This window comes from Erpetoichthys calabaricus, chromosome 3, assembly GCF_900747795.2.
Source record: "Erpetoichthys calabaricus chromosome 3, fErpCal1.3, whole genome shotgun sequence".
Lineage (NCBI taxonomy): Eukaryota > Metazoa > Chordata > Cladistia > Polypteriformes > Polypteridae > Erpetoichthys > Erpetoichthys calabaricus.
Window position 1 is genome coordinate 34,052,765 of NC_041396.2, and position 23,203 is coordinate 34,075,967.

A 23,203-nucleotide genomic window follows, 5' to 3' on the forward strand; every position below is an offset into this window, starting at 1 on the left:
ACATGTATTCTATTACCTGTCTTTGACAGCTAATATGGCTAGTCTCTCTATTATATAAAAAAATCCTTCGACGCGACAAGACGTTTTGGAGACAACAGTTTTTGGAAGAGAGATTTTTTCAAGTCCTGTTAGACAAGACATTTGCCTTGAGATTTTTTCAAGTCACGCTTTCCTCTCAAACATTTTCAAACAAGACCACGGTCCTCTAGCACCGAGAAACAAGGAAGTCAAACAAATTAACACGAAAAATGTCAATCGGTTACACAGCAAATTGGTTAAATGCGTATCAATAGACTCTGCTGAAACAGTTGGTGGTGATGGTGAAGAAGATGAAAACATCAACTTACAATATCCAGAAGAATATCTACAACCGTTAACAATGTCCATTCTTCCACCAAACGAATTACTGTAGAAAGTAGGATGTATCCAAGAAAGGTAATATAGTCCATCTCCCGGGGATAACATTAGACACCAAAGGAGATCTTGATATGCCATTGGTATTAAAACGTTTACAGTTTCCCGTTAGAATAACTTTTGCAAAGACAATTAACAAATCTCAGCGCCAAACATTCGAAAAAGTCATTTTTTTTAACAGAGAGAAAGTAATGAAATTCAATCACTGCCAGTTTATACGTTGTGTTGATGCATATGTAACAATTCCCATAAAAATAAAAATCTGTTTAAATTGTACATCCGCATCCCCATACGCAAACGTCAGAACCGCAAAGAGGCTAGCACGTAGTGCAGGCCCAGGGGGATGGAGAGTGAAGCAACCAGGGGACAAAGCCCCCTAGTTATTAATTAAAACAAAGAAAAACAATTTCTATGTAAAAGCCTTTAAATGAGAAACCCAAAAAGTGAAAAAATGTAGATATGGGGTAGTGCTTCAGCTCAACCATGAAAAGTATGTTTTCTCCTGAAAACTCTGGTTTTCCTCCCACATCACTAAAGATGTGCTTAGCTAGGTTAGCTATCAATTCCAAATTGGCCAGTATGTTTGTGTATATTGGAGTGTATGTGAAAAGACCACATGATGGAATTATGTCCAGGTTGGGTTCCCACCTTGCACCTGTCGTTGTTCTCCTGTGACTATGAATTGGATTAAGTACATTTACAAACACTGTACTAATCCTGGGTATGGCATCCTTTTTCTCAGCCTCAGCTCTTCATGGCATGGATTCCACAAGATGCTGGAAACATTCCTTTAAGATTCTTGTCCATATTGACATGATTGCAGCACACCATTTCTGCACATTTTTCAGCTGCACGTTCATTTGAGATATCTCCTGTTCTCCCACATCCCAAAGGTGTTCTATTGGATTCAAATCTGGTGACTGAGGAGGCCACTGAAGAACATTGAACTCCTTGTCATGTTCATGAAACCATTTGGAGATGCCATTTGTTTTGTGACATAATGTATTATCATGCTGTAATCAGCCAATAGAAGATGAGTAAATTGTGGCCATGAAGGCATGCACATGGTCAGCAACAATACTAGGCCATGGAATTCCAGAGGTGATTGATTGGTATTAAAAGGCCCTAAAACGTGCCAAGAAAACATTCACCACACCATTAGACTAGTGCCACATCCTGGAATGTTGACACATGGTAGGTTGGGCATATGGATTTCATTCTGAAATCGAGCTTCATCAGCCTAGGATATGCTTTTCCAGTCTTCAGCTGTCCAGTTTTGGGGAGACCGTGCACACTGCAGCCACAGCAACATATTCTTGGATGACAAGGGTGGATCTCGATGTGGTCCTCTGCTGCTGTAACCCTTCTACCTCAAGGTTCAACATGTTGTATATTCTGAGATGCTTTTCTGCTCACCACAGTTGTACACAGAGTGGTTGTATGAGTTATTACAGACGTTTGTAAGTTTGAATCAGTTTGGTCATTCTCCTCTGATGCCTCTTATCAATAAATCATTTCCATCTGGAGCATTGCTTCTCACTGGATATATTTTTGGTTTTTTGCACTGCAGGGACTATTATGCATGAAAATCCCTGGAGATCAGCAGTTACAGAAATTCTCAAAACAGTTCATCTGGCACCAAAAATCACAGCACAGATGAAATCACAGAGATCACATTTCTTCCCCATTCTAGTTCTTGATGTGAAGCCTTGTAACTGCATGATTTTATGCATTGCGCTGCTGCCACACAATTGGCTGATTAGATCATTGCATGCATAACCAGGTATACAGGAGTTCCTAATAATTTGCTGGTGGGCATAATTTTGGGAATGTTAATATTTATTGTGTGCCTTAAATTTGGAACATCAAGAAGAATATAATTTCAAAAGTCATATACTGTTCTGTAAGAGAAAACAAATACAGCTTCTTCAGGAATTTAAGTTATCTCCTCTCCTTTCCTTTCCTTTCCTTTCCATCTGCCCACGTTCCACAACTAATAGTAATGTGTGACCCAGCGCATGGTGCATTGTCAAGTGGAATGCATGATGAATGGCGGTGGGGGTGGATTTGTTTGTGCCAACACTGAGAACATGCCTCACAGTTCTAAGTAAAAGATAGAATCGCTGGTTCTGGGTGATGACTCAGATAAGCCAGTTACAAAAAGCCAGGCATCAAACAAAATAGTTTAGTTCTGTATACTAAAATTCAGAATTGGCTAATTAATACCATGATGCGGAAGCAAAATGAAGTTATACTTGAGGCAGCTTCCATGATCTTGTTTTTCCGGCTCCAAATCTAATTGAATCAGACTCTCAAACTTGGCATTTTGTCACAGCTTAAAAACAGATTACAGTAGAATTGTAGTTTTTCAACATGGTGCCACAAACAGTTACATTTATTGCATGCATATTCATTCTCATAGCCACTTGATCCATTTCAGGATTGTAAGAGCGCTGGAGCCTATCCTGGCAGAACTGAATGAAATGTAGGAACAAACCTTGACTCCATCACACATCTCATTAATGCAACAAGCCTAGAGTGAGCCAGTTAGGGTGGTCAGTTAACTTAACCTGCACATCTTTAAGGTGTGAGAGGACAAGATTTAGAGACATGGGCAGAACGTACAGATTGCACACAAGTTCTTGTGTAAATATGAACCCAAAACACTGGGTGAATGAAGCAGCAGTGCAAACCACTGTGCCACACTGCAGAGCTCAAGACTGTAAAGCACTGCAGAGTCGAGGCTTCAGCACAAAATATCACTGGCACACAAAGACATTCTTCACATTCTGTTTTATGGTGAAGGTGTCTACAAAAGGCACTTTAGCCTCCAAAGGTTCGTTATATGTACAGTGCCCACCATAACGTTTGGGACAAAGACACATTTTTTCTTGATTCACCCCTCTGCTCCACAGTTTACAATTACAAATCAAACAATTCAAACACATTTAAAGTGCACAGTGCAGACTTTCATGCAAGGGGATTTGCATACATTTGGGTCACACCATGTAGAAATGACTTCTACTCAGTCTCCCCATTTTAGTGCACTATAATGTTTGGGACACTTGGTGCCACAGGTGGTTGCTATTCCTCAGGTAGGTTTTATTGCTTCATAAGATACCTTGGCCTGCTTCTACCCTTTGGAGTATGTAGTTGCCGTTGTTCAACATGAGGGCAAGAGCAGTGCCAATGAAAGTCAAAGAAATCATTATGAGACTGAAAAACAAGAATAAAACCATTAGAGACAACATTAGGATGACTGAAATCAACTGTCTGGAATATCATTAAGACAAACACAAACACACTTGTGAGCTCTGAAATCACATAGTCCAAGGAAGACCTTCATTGCTGATGACACAAGAGTCCTCAATGTGGTAAAGAGAAAGCCTGTCCGACAGATCAGAAACAGTTTACAGGAGGCAGACGTGGATGTGTCAGAGACGACTATCTGAAGAAGACTGGCTATGTTTAAAAGGTTTGCAATAAATTCTCTAACAGAGATTAGGAGAGCCTGCTTCTACTGGCAGTGCAGGTCAAAGCCCATTTGGAGCCCAAGACGGAGTTGGCAGACATCGCCCTTTGTTATCTATGGGGGTAGGTCGTATATTAGACTTCAGTGACCTGTGGGGGTGTGGGGACCCTCAGTGTCCGGAGTGCATATCCTTTCAATGGAACTAATGGCACCCCTTTGTGCACATACTGCAGACATTAAGGTGCGAATTCCCTTTGTGTTCGGGACTCTGCTGCTCTTTTACTTTCATAAATGGTTCCCAGCATGTAAAGGCGCCTACTGAGTATCATCAGAATTCAACATTTGGTGTTCCCCTCAGGTTTACTTTCATTAATAGCATCCACTCATTATAATTATCATTATAACTTGATGACCTTGTGGGCTGAGACCCGTCCCCCTCAGAGACATGAGTGTGCTTCCCTTAACTTTCACAAATAGCATCCCTCAGATGACAGCACCCTAAACGGCCACCGTGGACCAGCTCTGCCTGTCGGGTTACCTTTATACTTCAGCTCCCAGATCACTGCCTCTGAAAGAATTTAACCTGGATGAGCTGATGTCAGCAAACAAAGCTGTTTCAATGAGGTAATACCCAAATTTCATTTAATTTGAATATCTTAAAAAAGTAGTTGCCACTCAGCTGCAGTCTCACCTCACATCACAATTTATTTAAGAAATACCAGTACGGCTTCCACACCAGCCAGAAATGGCACAAACCTGCATTGTAAACAACATTCTAATATCCTCTGGTGAAGGATTAAGCTCAGTTGTGTGATGCCATTGACCATTCTATTTTATTATACAAGCTAGAAAAGTACATTGGGCTCACAGACGCTGGCTTTGCCTCTTGTTGTTCTTACTTATTAAATTCATTCCAGTATGTACAGAAATGTGCTGACAGTGCTCCATCATTAAACTCAGACATTAAATATAGCATTCCGCAAGGCTCAGTACTCATACACAGACCCTATATGCAGATCATGCACTGTGTACGGTGGACCAATGGTGCGTTTGTGTTGGGGGTTCGCAGATCTCAGCGACTCGAGAGCACTGTTGGACAGCCATTTAATTTGTACTTTTTGTTGCTTGGTTTACTTAACTTAAGTCAGGTAAGTCCTCCTACAACCCAAATCTTAACTATAGTGTTAACAGGCGTATCGCGTAACGTCATTGACATACAATGTAAAGTGACAACGTCCTCAACGGAGCAGAACTGTGGAGGTCCACAGCGTGACTCTATTGGGGTTATTGCCATTTCAAGAATCATCAAATGAACATTGTTGACTGTCACCAGTTCTGATTATTTTCAATTAATGAGTGAAGAGAGATGATTTCAAGCCCACACCAGTCAGAGGTGCAGAAAAAAGTGAAAGCATGAAGAAGCACCTTGTGCTGCACTTGCAGTTGTATTTAGAAATATAAATTTGTCCAACCTCCAGTAGGCTAGCTAATGTTATATCAATTGCCACTACACCAAAGCTAGTGAATTACTGGACTAATGAAGCAGTGTTTTGTGTAGCAGTTTTGACTTTGAGTGTTTAACAGATATTAACTGATGTTACAGTACACAGCTGGCACATGGTTGAGGATTATTTATTACAGCATGTGACGGTGAGGGTCCTGCTCCATGCTCCCTCTTCCAATTTGGGAGCCTCTGCAACCCAGCACTGTCAGTAATATAACTGGATAAACTAGCAAATGGGGACAAATCAAACTGAGCAAGGGGATGGTGCAAAAGGTGCGAGAGTGCTTTTATTAAAACAAAAACAAATCCAAACAGTGTCCAAATAAAGTGCAGCGCATCAAAGTTCCATAAATAAATAAATAATCCCCAAAAACAGTGACACAATCCAAAAACACATCCATTAAAACAAGGTTAAAATACTGTCTGGAAGAAGTTTCCTTTTAAAAACCTGGTGCCTTCTTCCTTTAGCTGGAAGCTCCCCTGCTTATCCCATCTGGGCCTGCAACAGGGGAGTCGCCCTACCTGCAGGTGCAGCTGCCTTCTACACTGGTCCGGTAGCCTTCCGACCCCTGGCTCCGTACAGCTCCTGCCGGACCGAGACTCAGGCTCCCCAACAGCAAAGGCGCTCGTGTTGGGGCTTTAACCTCCCAAGCCTCTGACTCTCGCTGCCTTCCCTGGTCACGCCTGCTCCACAGAACAGCTCAGCAGGAGCGACCACTTCCAAATGCCCCGCGTGTCTGCCTTACACCCTACCAGGGCTCTCCTCCCAGCTGCCTACTTCCCAGTGAGCCTGCTCTCACTCAATCCCACACCGGCTCCTTCGCCTCCTGCCTTCTGCCCTCGCCACTCGCGCTCATCCAAATTATAATGGGGATGTGGCACAAGTGTGGCGATAAGTAGCTCCAGCATCAATTACGGACACTAGCGATCCTGCACTCGTGCACTTCAGTGTGGAAACGGCCATGCCCGTATTACGCCCGGGAACCTCTCCAGTCACACTACCACGCCCCCTTATTTATTTAAAATGGCAAACAGCCGTGGACTTCACTTTACCACACCGCAATACAGACCTCAGGACCTCTACATTTTGTTAAAGACTGCTTGCCTCAGTCAACATATGAAGGGCTCTGAGTGTGTTTTGAGGACATGTTTGTAAATTTTACCAACACACATAGGCTCTCTTGCTTACTAGTTAGTTAATGGCAGAATTATAGAAAAGCAACTTTGACATACAGAAAGAACAATTATCCATCCATCCATCCATTATCCAGAACACTACATCCTAACTACAGGGTCACGGGGGTCAGCCGAGCCAATCCCAGCCAACACAAGGCGCAAGGCAGGAAACAAACCCCGGGCAAGGCGCCAGCCCACCACAGGGCACACACACAGCACACACACAGGACAATTTAGAATTGCCAAGGCACCTAACCTGCATGCCTTTGGACTGTGGGAGGAAACCCATGCAAACATGGGGAGAACATGCAAACTCCACACAGGGAGGACCCGGGAAGTGAACCCGGGTCTCCTAACTGCGAGGCAACAGCTTTACCACTGTGCCACCCAAGAACAATTATTCAATTTCAATATCAATTTTTGGTTAAATTTGTTGGGAGTTAACATTACTGATTTAGTTAAAGCCCTGTTGCTCACTGCTGTCATTAAAATTAAGTTTAGGTGTAGGTGATCATTTTTTCCCCATTTGCCACTCTCCCATAAAGCTACAACTGGTGAAGTACCCTGGCAACCTTTCTTGTCTGCACAGTCTTTCCAGTCTGAGCCAGTGAAGCTTGGAACTCCTTCAGAGTTCTCTTGATGGCCTCCCTCACTTTTCTTCTTGTGCAAACCCTCGGTTTTTGTGAACAGCACACTCCAAGCAGATTTACAGCTGTGCTATACTCCTTCCATTCCTTAATGACTGGTTTAACTGGACTCCAAGGGGTATTCCATTACTTGAATATTTTCTTGTTTCCATCCCCTGACTTGTATTTTTGAATTACTTTTACATGGAGTTGCTTGGAGTGTTCTGTCATCACTACTGTGTAGGTTAGACCACCATACTGAGTCTCCACAAGTTGGCCCTTACACAGGTGCATATATATAACCATTAACCAAAACCTCTTGACAACAGCAAGATGATCTCCATGTAACTAGTTATTTGACTTCTAAACCAAATTAGATAGACAGACAGACAGATGATAGATAGATAGATAGATAGATAGATAGATAGATAGATAGATAGATAGATAGATAGATAGATAGATAGATAGATAGATAGATAGATAGATAGATAGATACTTTATTAATCCCCAAGGGGAAATTCACATACTCCAGCAGAAGCATACTGATAAAAAACAATATTAATTAAAGATTGATAAAAACACAGTGCAAGTTAAAAAGTGCAAGGTGGAGAGTGCAGGGCAGGTATAACAGTCAATAACTTTGAATAATGTTAACGTTTACCCCACCCGGTGGAATAGAAGAGTCGCATAGTGTGGGTGAGGAACGATCTCGTCAGTCTGTCAGTGGAGCAGGACAGGGACAGTAGTCTGTCGCTGAAGCTGCTCCTCTGCCTTGAGATGATACTGTTTAGTGGATGCAGTGGATTCTCCATGCCTACAATAGAGCCTGCCTTCCTCACCAGTTTGTCCAGGCGTGAGGCGTCCCTCTTCTTAATGCTGCCTCCCCAGCACACCACCGCGTAGAAGAGGGCACTCTGTACAACCGTCTGATAGAACATCTGCAGCATCTTATTGCAGATGTTGAAGGATGCCAGCCTTTTAAGGAAGTATAGTCGGCTCTGTCCTCTCTTGCACAGAGCATCAGTATTGACAGTCCAGTCCAGTTTATCATCCAGCTGCACTCCCAGATATTTATAGGTCTGCACCATCTGCACACAGTCACCTCTGATGATCACGGGGTCCATGAGGGGCCTGGTCCTCCTAAAATCCACCACCAGCTCTTTGGTTTTGCTGGTGTTCAGTTGTAGGTGGTTTGAGTCGCACCATTTAACAAAGTCCTTGATTAGGTTCCTAATTAAATTTCTTATGCTAGTGATGATTTAGGGGTGTCGTATTAAAGGAGGTGAATGCTTTTTGATCAGCTATCATATGTTTTATATTTGCACTTAATTTAGACCACATTGCAGAGATCTGTTTTCACTTTGGACACACTTACTCATTTTTGATTGACTTTGTGGCCTATTAGTTAACACTGCTGTGTTGTGCTTCTGCGTTCATATCCTGGACTGGGCACTGCCTGCATGGAATTTATTTTTTCCACCGTATCAACATTTTTTTTTCTCCAAGTGCTCTCATCCCAAAGCTGTCTGGGTATTGTGAATGAGTGTACATGTGTGCCCATTGACACACCTGCATCCTGTCTAGAAATAGTTTGCGTTTTGCACCCAGTCCTATCAGGATAGATACCAGCTTCCTGTGACTCTGAACTAGGTTAAGCCACTTGATTACAAATAAATGGATGTAGAACTTAACCTTCACAGTACTAGGATGAGGGAGGAAAAAGAAAAACCCAAGGGAATACAGTGAAAAAAAAACATGCCAATGCCACATAAGCAACGATAAGGCAAGGGCTTGAAACCAGGACTCTGGAACTTTGAGGCAGCAGTGTTAACCACTCTGCCACTATGCTCTCCCCTTACAAAATATTATTTATACTAAAACAGAAGGTACCTCTGCCTTCTTAACCTATATATATATACACACACACACGTACATTTTTTTAAACTACATGCTATTTTTCTGTTTGTGTTTGTTCCATTTCTTTTATTTATACCATTCTTGTTATTGCTGTATAGAGTGCTGGACTCTTAAAGTGGAAGTGCATTTGATATAAATAATTTGAACTGAATTGTAAACCGTAAGCACAGACAAGTATATGACTTGACATTGTTTAGCATCTCAAACAATGCATATATCCTCCATAGCATGACACAAGATTCCTGTTACCTAACATGGAAGCCACATGTTGCAGCACAAGAGTCTGGAGTAACTGACCCGACATGCCCATCCTCGTAACCTCTGTTTAAGTTCTGATTGCTCCTGAAGTATTCTATACATTTCTAAGAATGGATTCTTCCAATTGCTGCCTACCCAGAGATGCTGGAGTTTGGCGGCTCGGCTCTCTGCCAACCCACCTTACTACTATCATGGTCCTCCACTAGAACACGTTTAAGGGAAACCACTTTTCAGCATCTGCTAAAGTGCCGTGCAGAAACTTCTCATGAAACAAAGTGCTGTATAGCAACAAAGTAGAAATATCTCCTACTGTACTTGAATATGTCTTGAGAATATTTTTACTTTACTTGAATATCAAATTACTTTACTTTACTTGAATATCAATTACTTTCACTTTTACTTCACAAATTTTTAAAAGGACCAGGGGGCTGTGCCACCTGCTCGCTTCGCTCGCCCACCCCCACTTTGCATTTCTGCCACTCGTATTGTGAAGGGGGGGGGGGGCTGAACGCACGCTAAGAAGATGCGGTCGGATCAGCTGCTGTCTTGTGCTGAGCTGTGTGTTCTGCTTGTCGCGCTGTGTGTCGATCATTTAAAAGCCTGTACAGCAGCTGTCCTTTTGTCTCACTGCCTTGTCTCACGGGACATTAAAGTGTCTCCGAGAAAATCACGTATTGTCTCCTTCCAAGCCTTCCAAGATTTTTTTTTTATAATAGAGAGAAAAGGCTAATTTTACTCTGATATACTTTGCTACACACTTAAATTACTATAATATTACACCAGAAAATGAAAGGCAACACAAATATGTAGAATGTTTTACTCGATGAGTTATCTAAAATGCAGGCTTCACCCTCTGCTTTAGAAAAATTTGAATGCACTCTGTCATCTACAGAGTCATTCAAGTACACCTCACTGCATCCAGCACAAGACTTACTGTTTAAGAACTGGGCTGAATGGGGTTGACTTGCAGTTGCTGTCTAAGTAATGTCCATGGCAGATGCTCCAGATGGGGTGATGCTCTGCAGGATGCAGTGAGGTACACTTGTGTGTTCACATGCTGAGGTTCACTCACCTTGTCACATTTTGCTCATTGCTTTCCATATTATCCTGGGCATCGTAGTTCAAAACAGATAATGAAATAGAAGTGATAAAGTCCAGATAAAGGACTTGATTATACATTATTCAATAAAGGGCTATGTCTTATTAGGGTTTGTTTTGATGTCTAATGCTTTTATTAAACTAATATTCATGTAGTTCAGTATTATTTTGAACAAATATTGGGGCTATTTTTGGGGCCAGGGAATGCTTAAAAATGTTTTCCATTTAAATGAATTGCAATTAGTTTATGAAATTTCACTTTATGACGGGGTTCTTAGGGACAGATTAGCTCGTTCGTAAAGTGTAGGCGGCCTGCATGACTCTCCCATTAGCGCCCACCCTACTGAATTGGGATCCAATCCTTCCGTTGTCCGCTCTCACTGAATGTCACTGCTTCAAACTGCAGTTACTTTGCTCGGACTTTAGTGACTGTAATACAACTCAAGTTGAAAAAGAAGGCCACCTGAATTATGTCAGGCTTTTATTGATCATATGTATAAAACAGAGTGAGATCCTACGTTTACTTGTACTTTTGATACTTAAGCCTAAATACTCAAGTAGAAATTTTAAAGTATCAGCAGTCATTTTCTCACGGGCAACTTTTACTTTTACTTAAGTCACTTTCCAGAACGGTAACTCGAACTTCACTCCTATATGGCTGCTATGACTATTGGGTACTTTATCCAATCCTGCTGAAACACAGACCACGACCTGTTGCCCTTTACCTTTCTGTCTCTTTTTATCCCGGGACTACCATGCCAGCATCATGGGATGTCAAAATATATTTTATGATTTTTAAATTAATTAACCAATTACTTAAGAACCAAAAGATTTTACTTTGTTGTGTTCTCTAAACATAATCATTATTATTGTACTCTAACCCCAAGATTAGCTAAAAGTGATTTCATTTTGTTCATATTACCCACAAAAATGATAATCTAGGGAGATACAAGAAATCATGCAATGTAACACCCGACCAGTCCATATTGTTGATTTTTGAAAGCCACAAGTATTAGCATTCACCATAAAAATCGCACCATATTTGCTATTTTAATCACTTTTGAGCATCTGATTGGCACCTGACAAATGTGGGAATAAAGCTTTTAAAAGTTGATAGGATTTAATAGTGTTACCACATACTCCTGGTACAGGCGAGCACCAGCCTCTCACACTATGCCCAGTATGTGGCCAACCCACTCTTATCTCCGTCTTCTCTTGTATCTGGAATTTCTTAGCTGCTTTGCCAGCTTTGTAAATTCTCAGCCTGTTTGTTCATAAATGTTATTTCAGGTTTCGCTCTAAGACACTCCTGGAGTGAAGCAATCCCACAGGTTTCACCCACCTGAATCATCTTTAACCACCATGTAGTCAGCAGCCTATTGATTTCTGCTACTCTGAAGTTATGGCTCTTGTCTTCCCTCTGCTAATAATTTCATGAAGCTAGTTTTTGGATTAACAGGCTACCAGTATAGTGAAATACAGTAAGATGTCCGATATCTTGTTCTTGCTCCACTTTTACTTTTGTATTGTTTAGAGGTGACAGGTTAATGGATGCATGGGAGGTCTATAAAGAGCGGAGACCAAACTGAGCCCATCAGTGTCCATGACAGATGCATCAATACTTGTACACAGACATTTATTAGCAAATCAGAGAGCAAGACGAGAAGTAGAATTAAAATCTCCTTTCAGGACTGTGACATTACAACAACAACAGAATTTATTTCTAGAGCACATTTTCATACAAATAATGTAGCTCAAAGTGCTTTACATGATGAAGAAAGATGAAAAAAAGACAAAATAAGAATTAAAATAAGAGAACACTAATAAACATAGAATAAAAGTAAGGTCCGATGGCCAGGGAGGACAGAAAAAATAAAAAAAACTCCAGATGGCTGGAGAAAAAATAAAATCTGCAGGGGTTCAAATGCCACGAGACCATCCAGCCCCCTCTAGGCATTCTACCTAACATAAATGACCTCAATCAGTCCTCATTGCACTGGCAATCGGAAGGTTGCCGGTTCAAATCCCATAAATGCCAAAGGAGACTCTGCTCTATTGGGCCCTTGAACAAGGCCCTTAACCTACAATTGCTGAGCGCTTTGAGTAGTGAGAAAAGTGCTATATAAATGCAAAGAATTGTATTCAGGGTTCTCATGGAAGAACTTGATGATGACGGTCACGTGGACTTCTGGCCTTTAATCCATCAATGTAGGGACATCACGGTGCTTTGATCCGGTGGTGGTGGCGCAGATCGGCACCACAGAAAACCAGAAAAAGAACAGAAGAGAAAGTAGGGGTTAGTACGGATTGTTGAGCCACCATGAATGATAATGATAATTAATTGAATATACAGACCATCAGGATTAAACTAAGATGAAGTTATGAGAAAGCCATGTTAAAGTAATGTGTTTCCAGCAGTGTTTTAAAGTGCTCCACCATATTAGCCTGGCGAATTCCTATTGGCAGGCTATTCCAGATTTTAGGTGCATAACAGCAGAAAGCCGCCTCACCATAAGTTTAGCTCCTGGAATTCTAAGCAGACACTCATTTGAAGATCTAAGGTTACAATTTGGAGTGTAAGGTGTCAGACATTCTGAAATATGGGATGGAGCAGATAATTTAAGGCTTTGTAAATCATAAGCAGTATTTTAAAGTCAATTCTAAATGACACAGGTAACCAATGTAGTGACATCAAAACTGGAGAAATGTGCTCGGATTTTCTTTTCCTAGTTAATATTCTAGCAGCTGCATTGTGCATTTGTTGCAATCGATTGATGTCTTTTTTGGGTGGTCCTGACAGGAGAGCATTACAGTAATTTAGTCAATTGAAAACAAAAGCATGAACTAATTTCTCAGCATCTTTCAATGATATAAGAGGTCTAACTTTTGCTATATTTCTTAAGTGAAAAATTGCTGTCCTAGTGATCTGATTAATATGTGATTTAAAATTCAGGTCCCAGTCAATAGTTATCCCTAAATTCTTTACCTCTGTTTTGACTTTTAATCCTAATGTATCAAGTTTATTTCTAATTAACCTCATTATATCCATTATTGCCAATCACTAAAATTCAAGTTTTCTCTTTATTTAGTTTGAGAAAATTACTACTCATCCAGTATTAGTATTGTGGGAGGGTCTGTATGCCACAAGGCCCTTTAAAGTTTTGTTGTTGACAGTCCTAAGCTCTTGGTGGTCTTAAAATTCATTGAATGGGAAAAGCCAGACAAACAGAAACCAAAAAAATACACTCATAACTCAAATTTTAATGTGAAATTTTAATGAGTAGGAATACTGGCATGCATCTCTGGAGAAAGACCTGACTGTTCCATATAACTTGATTAGGACAACCTTACAAAACAAAATCACCCATGAAATCACTATTAGGCCCTTCAGTGATGAGGCAAAGGAGGAGGGTCTGATCACGTGACAAGCAGGTTGACAGTCATGTTTGAGGAAGAACAACCTGTATTAAATTTTGGCTATACTAACTATGCCTTGGAATATGGAAACTGTAGAACACTTAAAAAAACTGCTAAAAATGCACCCTTTTAATTTGACTTTCTCTTTTGATCTGTTAAAACACTAGCATCACTAATGCTAGTACTTCATGCTGAGGGGAGGAGGAAATTGGATCCTTTCCAAGAAATGTAATTATATTTGCACAGTTTTATAATAATAATAATACATTTTATTTATATAGTACCTTTCCCATGCTCAAAGTACTTCCAAGAGTTTAATAAAGAAAGGCAGGGTATACTGTACAGTATATAGCATTGTACTAAACCCGATAAATAAATAAAGAAGAATAAGATAGTAAATTCAGAGAAAAAAGCATAACAGACAACATAATTAATGGTCTTGCACACACACACACACACACACACACAGGTTACATGAGCATCTTGACATAGAGGTAAACTAAGAGAGGGGTAATAATGTCAGGTAGAGCTAATATAAGCTGATCACTAATCACGACTTTTGTGTGTTTTCTTTTTTTCCCCAGAGCTCTTTGGGGGTCTAAGTATGCTGCAGCCACCAGACATGCTGGGAAGAGGTAGAGAAAGAGCACATTCATGGACTGTAGAATGCCCAGTGGGGATTGGGTGGTCTTATGGCCTTGGAACCCCTGCAGATTTTGTTGTTTTTTTCTCCAGCTTATCTGAGGTTTTTTTATTATTATTTATTTTTACTGTCCTCCCCAGCAATCTGACCATACCATTGGACTTATCTTTAGAAATTTAAATAAATGAAGTAAGGACTCTATTTTTTTCTATTACTTGCATACCCATTTTAGGTAAATACTGTGATGAAAAGTAGTACCCCACAACAACAACAAAAAAAGAGTTCCAAAGGACAAGGAATGCATAACAGCCAGAAATGTGGTTAAATTACTTTACAGTCATTCAACAACATACATCAGAAAAATGCCGTTTTTATACAGAGTCAAAATGGTGGACGGAAGTGAGTTGGCAGGAGATGACATCATTGCTGTCAGACGGGAGCAACGTCATCTTTGGAAGCCGGAAGTGATGCGGAACCGGAAGTGACGTCATGTCGAAGGGGCCGGAAGTGGCGTCATGGCGAGGGCACCAGAAGTGACGTGGTCCTTGGGAGTCAGAAGAGGAAGTGACGGTTGGACGCCATCTTGGGAACCCAGAAGTATGGATGAGAGAGAGAGAGAAGTTAGTACCGTATATCAACCCCTTGTCTCACGATATTTCACTCACCTCCGGGCTTGGGGACTGCCTCCTAAGCTCACGTATGTGACAATACGTACTCATTTATTCTCATCTAATGTTTTTGGAATATAATATTTCACTTAGTCTTTTCATCTGCTTCTAATTGTATTTTTGTCATCTTCTCTGTGAAATTGTGTTATAGAAATAAATGTTGTTATTAGAATGTATTTCACAAATAAAACAAAGGTGCCAGAGTGGTTCCTCAAAGCGATATGATAGGGAAACTATTTTTGTTTCCAAAAAGACCCATCCACATTAAGATTCCAGAAAGAAGTTTTATTTATTTAGATCCATAACAGGCTCCATACAGTAAATAACTTTTTTCCTAATCTGTTACTGTCCTGCTAGGCAGCCTACCAAACATTAAAGATTTTGGGTTTCTTCTACAAATTAGGAAGGTTTTCAAACCACAAAGAACCAACTTCATATGCGACAAACCCTTCCTACTTGTAGAATAAAATGGTTCTTTGTTAAGCAATAGTTCTACAAGGAACCACTCAACCCAGTAAAGAACCATAAAGTGCCATTAAGGAACCATTATGTTTAAGAGTGTAGATAAGCAGGTGGACCTTGAGTAGGTGGGTGAGATGCACTTACCATAGAGGTAATCAGTCTCACTTCGCCATTCAGTATTGACTTTATTGAGTTAGACTTCTCTGTCAAAGGTGGTTTCTTGCTCAGTTTAAGATGCTGCAAGAGGGAGATGTACTGTACAGTTTTTTAGCTAGCTGGGTGGCCTTTAGATTTTAAGGAGAGGTACTTGTTAGCCACGTTAACAAAGCATAAAATGAAAGTTTGATTGTGGTAAGACATGCCAATAAGAATTTTACTGTACTCTATAAATGTGACAGTACTACTTTTGCCACTACGTTTACTGCTGAAGGTATGAAGAGTTTGATAAGGTCATGCAGATTAACTTTAGAGCATCATCAAATAGGTTCTTGAAAATTGTTTGATGTCTTAGAGAGAGCAGGCACAGTGTTGCATGGCTGCTCTCGGCAAGAATAGAGAAACGTTGGCCTTGACAGTGGATTGTATTGCTCCAAGCGGATTAGAGCAGAAAAAAAGAGAGAGGGATGGAGATGGAAGATTTAAAAAAACAGTATCAAAGAAACACAGCAAGGGTTGTAACAAGGATGTCAATGCAGACAGTAAATTAATCGGAGCTCTAAACCAGTGGTTCCTAAATTTGCTTCTGGGGTCCCACTGCGGCTGAAGGTTTTTGTTCAAACCAGATTCGCAATCAGTGATAATAACTGATGCATTTAATTAGCAGGTCTTTTTATCTCTTCTCTTATTCTTCATTCAGAAAAGCTCAGCAGTGTGATATTTACATTTTAAAGGGATGTAGAAATATTTCTACATCTTTTACTATAGCTTTAAATGCTTAATTCCCTTCATTTTTCCTATTATTTTGCCCTTTTTCTGTGTAGCTTACTACCTTCATTATAATAATAAGTACAATTAAAAACTAGCAGAGCAGCCAACCGAGCAGACAACATTGAATGACAAAAGGCTGCAACCACTTCAGCTTCAGACCCACTAATTAGTAAATAATGGATTAAATAACCAGAACACCTGGAAAAGCAGAATAAAACTCAGGATGAAAATATTGTTAAAAAGTAAAATAAAACCATGATTTTATTCCCAAATTACTGCTTAGTACATTTTAATAAAAAAAAAAAAAAATTCATCCATCCATCCATCCATCCATCCTCTTCCGCTTATCCGAGGTCGGGTCGCGGGGGCAGCAGCTTGAGCAGAGATACCCAGACTTCCCTCTCCCCGGACACTTCTTCTAGCTCTTCCAGGAAAATCCCAAGGCGTTCCCAGGCCAGCCGGGAGACATAGTCCCTCCAGCATGTCCTGGATCTTCCCCGGGGCCTCCTCCCGGTTGGATGTGTCCGGAACACCTCACCAGAGAGGCGTCCAGGAGGCATCCTGATTAGATGCCCGAGCCACCTCATCTGACTCCTCTTGATGCGGAGGAGCAGCGGCTCTACTCTGAGCCCCTCCCGGATGACTGAGCTTTTCACCCTATCTTTAAGGGAGAGCCCAGACACCCTGCAGAGGAAACTCATTTCAGCCGCTTGTATTCGCGATCTCGTTCTTTCGGTCACTACCCATAGCTCATGACCATAGGTGAGGGTAGGAACATAGATCGACTGGTAAATTGAGAGCTTTGCCTTGCGGCTCAGCTCCTTTTTCACCACGACAGACCGATGTAGAGCCCGCATCACTGTGGACGCCGCACCGATCCGCCTGTCGACCTCACGCTCCATTCTTCCCTCACTCGTCAACAAGACCCCAAGATACTTGAACTCCTCCACTTGAGGCAGGATCTCGCTCCCAACCCTAAGAGGGCACTCCACCCTTTTCCCGCTGAGGACCATTGTCTCGGATTTGGAGGTGCTGATTCCCATCCCAGCTGCTTCACACTCGGCTGTGAACCGATCCAGAGAGAGCTGAAGATCACGGCCTGATGAAGCAAACAGGACAACATCATCTGCAAAAAGCAGTGACCCAGTCCTGAGCCCACCAAACCGGACCCCCTCAACACCCTGGCTGTGCCTAGAAATGCTGTCCATAAAAGTTATGAACAGAATCGGTGACAAAGGGAGTCCAACTCTCATTGAAAATGAGTTCGACTTACCGGACCAAGCTCTGACATCGGTTGTACAGGAACCGAACAGCCCTTATCAGGGGCCCCACACTCCCAGAGCACCCCCCACAGGATTCCCCGAGGGACACGGTCAAACGCCTTTTCCAAGTCCACAAAACACATGTAGACTGGTTGGGCGAACTCCCATGCACCCTCCAGGACTCTGCTAAGGGTGTAGATCTGGTCCACTGTTCCGTGACCAGGACGAAAACCACACTGTTCCTCCTGAATCCAAGGTTCGACTATCCAACGGACCCTCCTCTCCAGAACCCCCGAATAGACTTTTCCAGGGAGGCTGAGGAGTGTGATCCCTCTGTAGTTGGAACACGCCCTCCGGTCCCCCTTCTTAAAGAGGGGGATCACCACCCCGGTCTGCCAATCCAGAGGCACTGTCCCTGATGTCCATGCGATGTTGCAGACACGTGTCAACCAAGACAGCCCTACAACATCCAGAACCTTGAGGAACTCTGGGCGTATCTCATCCACCCCCGGGGCCCTGCCACCAAGGAGTTTGACCACCTCGATGACTTCAGTCCCAGAGATGGGGGAGCCCACCTCTGAGTCCCCAGGCATGTTAGTGGGATTGAGGAGGTCTTCGAAGTACTCCCCCCACCGACCCACAACGTCCCGAGTCGAGGTCAGCAGCGCACCATCCCCACCATATACAGTGCTGACACTGCACTGCTTCCCCCTCCTGAGACGCCGGATGGTAGACCAGAATCTCCTCGAAGCCGTCCGAAAGTCGTTCTCCATGGCCTCCCCAAACTCCTCCCATGCCCGAGTTTTTGCCTCAGCAACCACCGAAGCCACATTCCGCATAGCCTGCCGGTACCTATTAGCTGTCTCCAGAATCCCACAGGACAAAAGGGACTGATAGGACTCCTTCTTCAGCTTGACAGCATCCCTCACCGCCGGTGTCCACCAACGGGTTCGGGGAACCAATGCTCTAAACAAAGTACAGGCACAACAAGTTTAGAGAAAGTATCTGTAATCATGGATCATGTGTGAGTGTGTAACGCCAGTATAAATACAGACGTTCCAATGATATGACTTTTGGGAACATACCCCCTAGCAACTGGGAGCACAAAAACATAACAGAAAGAAAAAAAAAAATACTGTTGGGGAATTTGAAAAACATAATGCCAAAATAAAACAAAAAGTCAAAATGTAAGTTGCTCATATAAAGTTAAAGTAAAGTTGAATTCTCAATATTTCAAAACCAAAATAGACAAGTTAGAAAATATACACATGGCATAATATTCAAATGCGTTCAAGATGGTTCTCATACTCCACTGGTAGTTTCATTTTCAATTCATTTCAGGGTTGTGGAGGCCAATGGTTATCTCATCAGGATTAGGCAAAAGGCTAAAAACAGGCCTGGACAGGACTCAAGTCCATGGAGGTCGAACTCCAGGCCTGGAGGACTGCAGTGGCTGCACGTTTTCATTCTAACCCTTTTCCTAATCAGTGACCAGGTTTTTCTGCTAATTGTCTTCTTTTTCCCTTCAGTTTAATAGCTGTTTATAAGGATTCAGTCCTCTGAATTAATTCTTTTCATTATTAAATGGTAGACAAACAGAAATGAGATGTGAAATGAGCTGAGAGATGACCAGCTAAATTGGGGCTTCAAACTCCAACCAGTTTGACTTCAACCAGTTTCTTAATGAGAACCCAATTCTCGCTGTTAAATAAACCCGTTGTTTAATTCCACAACTTGTTGCTGCCATCATTCAGCTACAGCAGACATTTCCAAACTGTTGATTTTCTGTTTTTTCTAAGAACACCATCAAAATGTCAACTTTATGATCAACCTTACTGACGCCTTCACCTTTCTTTATTTCCACATATTGTGTGATGGGCACAGGGTAGCTGGTCATGTGGCACCTTGTTTTGTGTCTCATTATTGTTTTTCTGCAGATTAAGGAAAAAGAAACAACTAAGGGGCCTGAGTCAAGTTAATTAAAACTAAGACAAAAGGTTGATTAGCAGCCAAAAATGGTCAGTAATTAAGAAGATGGTTAGAATGAAAACCTGCAGCCACTATGGCCCTCCAGGACCAGAGTTTGACACCCCTGTTCTAGTCCATCACAGAGATCACTCTCTCTCTCACACACATCATGTTCACACAAAGTCATATTGCCAATTAACATAACATTAAAAAGAAAAACCTTGAGCATGTCTGGTCACTGTAATTTTCATAGAATGGGATTTGCAAAGCTATTCAGTTACAACAAATGCAAAGGAATAACAGAAGTAAAAGGTAAACTTTATTACAACAACTGACCATTACAGATATCAGATGAATGTGGCACCCTGATGGTAAATTAAAGTGTTAATAAAATAGTGAATCACTATGATCTGCAGATAATGGAGATATGAGGCTGGTTTAACATAAGTTTAATATTGAGGTCTGTGCATAAAAGCTTACACACCACAGGGTACTTCTTTCAAATCTAGATAACCTTTTCTTTTCCTTGCTTTCATTTTATACTTTTAAAGCTAGGAAGATCATTTAGCTTACCTGTTGCAATCGGAAGCGCTGGTGTCTTCCCCTTGCTCTTAGGCAGCTAGAAGACTTCATAAAGCAGAAACAATTTGCTGTTGATAAAGCAGGGGTTCAGCTTCGGAGTACCACTGTGGTTAGTGGCTTTCATTCCAACAAGTTTCACATATCAGTAGATCATTCTCATGTCTCATCAATTTAATTGTTTTCCTGGGTTTTTTTCTTTTTTTTATTCTGCATTCAGAAAAGTGCTCTAGAATGACATTTGCATTTAGAAGAAATTTAGAAATATGTTTCCTTTGTCATAATTTTAAACATTTAGCTTCCTCTTACCATTTTTATTTGAGTTTACCTTATTTCTGTGGAGTTTGTTCCTTAAATTGTATCCAAATACTAACAATAAGTGATGAGCAGTGCAGGCACAGGTGCAAATGATACAGACTTTTAAAGAACAGCTGGTATATCAAAGTCATGTGCCTTTCTGTGCTATTTAGTAATAAAAGTCTTAACTAAGTGGTCCTTAAATTCAGTCCTACAGACCACCTTAACTGCAGGTGTTCATCCCAACCACATTCAGATTCTAAAACTGGACCCCTGCCTTTATTACACAAGCTGTTGTTTCCTAATTTCTCCCTTTTCTGTGTCAGTCAAAAAATTACAAAATGGGTTTTAAATGAGTTTACAATTATTTCATTTTGATCATTTATTCACCTAAAACAGGGGTAGGCAACGTCGATCCTGGTGAGCCGCAGTGGCTACAGGTTTTCATTCCAACCCAATTGCTTAATTAGAAACCAATCATTGCCAATCTCAGACCTTATTTAATTTTATGGCTTGTTAGTCTGTGCAATGTAAGGCTCTTATATCGTAGATTTTTTTCCTTTCCAAAGATATCATCCAAATGATATGAAGCCTAAAACAGATCATTTTCAGTCTGTCACATTTTTCTATTAAGTGTTTTATTAAATCAAACAGTGCATGATGAACACACACAGATGTAATTGGAAAAAAGCTAGCTGGAGAACTGCTGGCTGCTTTGTCTTTTACATCTTATTGCTAATAAGGAGCAATTAAAACACTGAATGCAGCAGTTTAAGATTGAAATAAGCAATTAAGGTTGGAGAACCTTAACAAGCGAGACCACTAAAATGAAGCATCAAAATGTCACTTAAGCAATATGTGCTTCATCAGCAATAATTGAGTTCTCGTTAAGGAACTGGGTTGGAACAAAAACCTGCACATACTGCGGCTCACCAGGACCGACGTTGCCTACCCCTGACCTAAAACATATAGGGTTGCTGCTGACCCTAAATGCCAGTTAAGTTTTGTTATTTTTACATGCACATTTTAAATGCCATGTTTTGTTCAATATATTGCCAACATTAAGACAGTACAAAGACTAGTATGTGTGAGCGCTGAAGTCGGAAAACGATGAGAAAAACACCAATTTAAAATTAAAAGCAATGTCGTTATTATTTATTCTTGGTGAGAGATTGTGAGACTGCCCAACCCAGCTCAACTAACTGATTTGAGTTTTGGGCAGACTGGAAAAAGAAAAAAATGTTCACCCTTTTATCACCTAGCTTGTTCATTAGCCAAAGAGAGAACAGAAAAAAACATAACAGTTCAATTTGAGGTCATCCATAAATTAGGGGACAGCTTAATTTATGACATAGGAGTACAGAAAAACAAAGCAGTACCAGGTGCCTACATTAAGCTAAAGAATGTAACCTTTTCAGTACCCACACAAACCCATTTTAAGCAGTTTTCTTAAAGTTCATTGCATTAGTTATAAAGAGATTACATTCTTATAATTTTAATATCTTCACTAGATTATATGTTTGATTAGATTAATAATCCATCCATCCATCCATCCATCCTCTTCCGCTTATCCGAGGTCGGGTCGCGGGGGCAGCAGCTTGCGGCCACCACCCAACTCACACTGCACCCGACCTCCTTGGCCCCTCCCATAGGTGGTGAGCCCATGGGAAGGATTAATAATCCTTATTTATTAATTCATAAGTGACTTGTTTTCTTATAATATTAAACAAGAGTAAAGAAAGATCACATTGATTTGTAATATCACAGGGTGTTCTGTCAATATCAAGAGGTTAGCACTTTCACATAAGCCAGGTTTCCATCCAAGGAGTTTTTGCGAAAAAATATTTAGCGCTTCAAATTTTTTACCGATATAGCTGATGGAAATGCTAATTATCGATAAAATGTTGTACATGTCGCCATAATATTTTTCCGTTTAACTTTAGCGCATAAATTCCATATCGATACTTCAGATGTCGCAAAAACTACATTGGAAACAGTTTTTGTCGGAAAAAAGGGCTTTAACGCAAATAAATGTGTCACATTTTCATCACGTGCAATCAAAACGAGAATGGCGGAGCGGTTCGCATGGTCTGATGAAGAGAGTTTTTTTTTTTGATTAAACGTCGTTATTTTGTATTAATTCAAATTTCAGTTTTAATTAAAAACCTTAAGGGAAGCAGGTTAATTCAGTTGTTATCGCACTGTGAAGGGATGTTGAAAGGTAGGCTCACCTGTACAGATCCAATGCTGCAAACACAGCTGCATCATCGGCACTTCCAGGAGTGCCAACGCAAATGTCTCGTATCATGCACCTGTCATCAACAAGGGCCTGGAGAACAATAGATGGCCACCCTTTGCGATTAATGTAATCGCGGTAGCCTTCCGTCGGGGGAAGAATAGGCACATGCGTGCCATCCAGCGCACCGTAAATCTGTGGCACAAGATGCACCAAGGAATTGCGGTATGCAATTTCATTGGCCTCCGCTACAGTCGGAAGTCTGATATAACGCCGCAT

General features: G+C 41.2%; 1 protein-coding gene and 1 long non-coding RNA gene across 2 annotated transcripts in view; one reads left to right on the forward strand and one right to left on the reverse strand.

Annotated features, from left to right (window-relative positions):
• The window catches only part of LOC114647906 (C4b-binding protein alpha chain-like), a 522,597-nt gene that overhangs the window by 161,788 nt on the left and 337,606 nt on the right, over positions 1-23,203 (forward strand). The window lies entirely within an intron of this gene.
• Positions 14,896-20,772, reverse strand: LOC127527160 (uncharacterized). Its single transcript, XR_007934458.1, has 3 exons — positions 20,720-20,772; positions 20,386-20,620; positions 14,896-15,107 (listed from the first exon to the last, which is right to left on the reverse strand). It is a non-coding gene; the product is annotated as an uncharacterized LOC127527160 (long non-coding RNA).